This window comes from Arachis hypogaea, chromosome 6 (genome assembly GCF_003086295.3).
Source record: "Arachis hypogaea cultivar Tifrunner chromosome 6, arahy.Tifrunner.gnm2.J5K5, whole genome shotgun sequence".
NCBI lineage: Eukaryota > Viridiplantae > Streptophyta > Magnoliopsida > Fabales > Fabaceae > Arachis > Arachis hypogaea.
In genome coordinates, this window is record NC_092041.1 from 73,730,999 (window position 1) to 73,735,554 (window position 4,556).

Consider the following 4,556-nt stretch of genomic DNA (forward strand, 5'->3'; position numbering starts at 1 on the left):
TATTGCTTGGGAGAGTACTAGAAGGAGTTTCAGCGACTCTTTTACTCAGCTGGCCCACTTGCACCTCCAGATTTCTAATGGAGGATCTTGTTTCATTCATTAAGCTTAGAGTGGCCTTAGATAGATCAGAGACTATGTTTGCTAAGCTAGTGGGGCTCTGCTCAGAATTCTGTGTCTGTTGCTGAGAGGATGATGGAAAAGGCTTGCTATTGCTAAACATATTTCTTCCACCATTATTAAAGCCTTGTTGAGGCTTTTGTTGATCCTTCCATGAGAAATTTGGATGATTTCTCCATGAGGGATTATAGGTGTTTCTATAGGCTTCACCCATGTAATTCACCTCTGCTATTGCAGGGTTCTCAGGATCATAGGCTTCTTCTTCAGAAGATGCCTCTTTAGTACTGTTGGATGCATTTTGCAATCCATTCAGACTCTGAGAAATCATGTTGACTTGCTGAGTCAACATTTTATTCTGAGCCAATATGGCATTCAGAGCATCAATTTCAAGAACTCCCTTCCTCTGAGGCGTCCCATTATTCACAGGATTCCTTTCAGAAGTGTACATGAACTGGCTATTTGCAACCATGTCAATGAGTTCCTGAGCTTCTGCAGGTGTTTACTTCAGGTGAATAGATCTACCTGCAGAATGGTCCAATGACATCTTAGACAATTCAGACAGACCATCATAGAATATATCCAGGATGGTCCATTCTGAAAGCATGTCAAAAGGACATTTTTTGGTCAGTTGCTTGTATCTTTCCCAAGCTTCATAGAGGGATTCACCATCTTTCTGTCTGAAGGTTTGAACATCCATTCTAAGTTTGCTCAGCTTTTGAGGAGGAAAGAACTTGGCCAAGAAAGCGGTGACCAGCTTATCCCAAGAGTTCAAGCTATCTTTAGGTTGAGAGTCCAACCATATTTTATGAATTATATTGTGTTTAATTGAGTGGTTTTATCAAGTCTTCACCCACTTATTCATATGATTTGCATGTATTTACAATTCCTTCCCAAAATTGTTCTATGATTGAAAACTTGCTTCCCAAAGATCTTTTAATTGTGTATTTTTGTTCTCCTTTATACCATTCAATGCCGTGATTTGTGTGTTAAGTGTTTCAAACTTCATAGGGCAGGAATGGCTTAGAGAATGGAGAGGAAGCTTGCAAAAATGGAAGGAACACAAGAAATTGAGGAGATGACCAGCGAAAAGTGACGCGGGCGCATGACTCACACGTCCGCGTGAAATGAAAAAATCATAGTGACGCGAATGTGTGCTGACGTGAACGCATGGGTTGGAAGCTGCACAAGTGACGCGAACACGTGGGTGACGCACACACATGGCACGGAAAATGCTGAGTGACGCAAACGCGTGGACGACGCGGTCGCGTGACGTGTGCGATCCGCAGAATTTACAAAAGTCGCTGGCGTGAATTCTGGGCCGCATTCTAACCCATTTTTCGGCCCAGAAACGAAGATTAGAGTGAGGGAACATGCAGAGACTAGAGACAACATTCATTCCGCATAATTTTTAGTTTTAGATCTGATTTTACTCTTCCTCTTGGTTTTTTCTTTTACATTCATAAATTAGGATTTGAAGATTCTGGCTTTGGTTATTGAGAAGAGTCTACCTTCAGAACTGGTCATTCTAGTTTGTTTACCTACTTTTTACTTACTCTTTCATATTCTTAATTTGTCTAGAGTTAACATTGGATTATTTTAGAGTTCATTAATACAAGACTATTTTTATTTTTAATTAATCTCTTTGATTACTGTTTATCATGTCTCTTTTTATTTCCCCTCTTAATTTTGTGAAGTCTACATTTATGATAATGGAGTAGTTTCCCAACTTGACTGGGAGTTGATTAAAAGAAGAACCTTGAGTTGGAATACTCAAGAGTTCAATTGTAATTAGTTTGTTGTTGGTTGGCTTGTTAGTCACTAACTCTAATCCTTCCCAAGGGAGAAGATTAGGACTTGTGAATAGAAGTTGACTTTTAACTTGACTTTCCCTCACTCGTTAAGGGTTAACTAAGTAGAAACAACTACTAATTATTAATTGATTTTGAGAAAACCCCAACAGGGATAGAACTTCCGATGAATCTTCTCCCAGTCAAGATTTTTATTTAAATTACATAAATTCTCTAATTTAATTTTCTATTTATCAAACTCAAAACCATTTTGGAAAACCTCTGATTAGTAAAATAGCACATCTTCCTACAACTCGTTGGGAGACGACCTGTGACTCATACTCCCAGTATTTTATTTATAAAATTTGTGACAACTCTTTTTTAAATTGACAAGTGGATTTTTGCTGGTTAAGAGCTGTACTTGGAACACCATTTTTCTTAATAATTCTTAATCTGCCAATTTTCACCACGTCAATTTTTGGCGCCGTTGTCGGGGAGTTGCAATAGAGTGCTAATTTATTGATTGGAATTTATTTATTTGCATTTTTTTATTTTGCTACTATGAGCTGCATGTTTCTTTCATTGAATGATGCGTTCACTTACTGATCCTAGCTTGCCAGTATTTGATCCTTGGATTGAAAGAACTATTTCACGTATAAGGCAAGCTCGGCGTCGGTTAGTCCTCTCCGAGGACGAATATGAAATGTCACTTAAGGAAGAAACAAGCTCCCTTTCTACTGATTGGGTTGATTTATGTGCAGGCGACATGGCCGCACCTAGGAGAGTTACTATCCAGGAAGCTGGAGCCCCTGATTTTACACTGCAACCGTATCAAGCGCATCACCCAGCGGTGGTTGCAGATTTTGAACAAAAGACTGCACTACTCAACTTGATAACTAAGTTTCATGGCTTACCTGCTCAAGAGCCTATCAAGCACCTTAGGGATTTCCAGGCAGCCTGTTCTACTGTCAGGCGTGATGGTACAGAAGAAACTTCTATTCTGTTAAAACCTTCCCGTTCTCTCTTGAGGAAAAGGTGAGAGAGTGGTACTATGCCCAACCTAGAGTGACTGTTGCTAACTGGGATACGCTTAGAAGGGAATTTTTTGAAAAATTCTTTCCAGCTGAAGTTATTGATAGATTGAGGAAGGAAATTTTCATGATTGTTCAAGGCGAATCCAAGACTCTCCACGAATATTGGGAGCGCTTCAACAATCTTCTGGAAGCATGTCCCCACTACATGATTGAGAAGTTAGTGTTGCTCAGCTACTTCACACAGGGCATAAAGCCTCAAGATAAGACCACATTGGAAGGTGCTAGCAATGGGTCTATGAAAAAGTACAAGACCACTGATGAAGCATGGCAATTGATCAGCGACTTAGCTGAATCCACTAGGAATCACAGGCAGAAGCAAAGCCACTCAAAAGCTGTTACAGAGGTATCCTCTAGCAAAGAGACTACTGCTCTAACTCAGAGTATATGTGAAATGACCAACTTACTAAAGCAGATGCAGTTGAGTCAATAGCAAGCTCAGCCTTCTCCACCACAGTAAAGCCAACAGTTGGTTCCACAAAGAGTATGCGGGATCTGTGCTGATTATAGTCATTATACTAATGAATGTCCGCAGCTCCAACAGGAAGACAACACTGTGGCAGCCACTCATAACTTCTATGACGACCACAATCAAGGATACAATCAAGGTGGCAGCTATAACCATGGATGGCAGGACAATTCTAACCAAGGTTGAAGAGATAATTCTAACCAGGGTTGGAGGGATAATCATAACAGAGGAGGCAGAGATAACAATAGAAACCAGAGGTGAAATAACAATAACAACTTCAGGCAGCAGAATCAGAAGCAGGCCTACAGAGCACCTCATCTAAGGCAGCCTCAAGCATCTCAGTAGACCCCTCAGACCACTTATTCCTATTCATCTTCTAATGATGAGTTATTACAATCTATTGATCGGAGACAGCAGGCCATGGAAAACAACCTTACTTCTACTCTAAATGGTCTGAACTCTACCTTGTAAGCTCTTGTTTCATAGATCGGATCACTAAATAACTCCAACAACCAACCTTCGAGCTCCAGTGGAATCCTATCTCAACCATTACCCAACCCCAAGGGTGGCATCAATGCCATTACCTTGAGGTCCAGAACCACACTACAAGGGAGGAATCCTGAGGAGCCGAGCCCGCTAGAACACGCCCCAGCTGATGACAGGGTTGAGGTAGAGGATGTGGCAGAAGAAGATGAAGCACAAGGCATGGCTGAAGCAGAAGCAGCCCAACCAAGGAACACAGAACCCCAGCGAGCTGAAGCTGTAAGAGACGCCACTCCTATCCCGTTTCTACACCTTGCTAGGAAAGCCAGAAAGCAGATGGAACTTAATCCCAAAATGGTAGAAATCTTCAAAAAGGTTGAGGTAATTGTTCCCCTTTTTGATGTTATTCAACAAGTACCTAAATACGCAAATTTTCTAAAAGAATTGTGCATACATAAAGATAAAATTAATGAATTAAAAACTGTTCCGAGGGTTACCTGAAACTGTAGGTCAATCTCGGACGAGATCTTCTGTATTGGTCGGAACTGTTGTGTCCGACTTATTGATGGTGGCTGGAGCCGCCGTGTCCGATTTGTTGGACTTGGTGGT

General features: G+C 41.0%; 1 non-coding gene across 1 annotated transcript; it reads left to right on the forward strand.

The window, feature by feature from the left end:
* Positions 1-715: 715 nt before the first annotated feature.
* Positions 716-823, forward strand: LOC112699618 (small nucleolar RNA R71). The gene has a single exon (XR_003152562.1). It is a non-coding gene; the product is annotated as a small nucleolar RNA R71 (small nucleolar RNA).
* Positions 824-4,556: the final 3,733 nt, after the last annotated feature.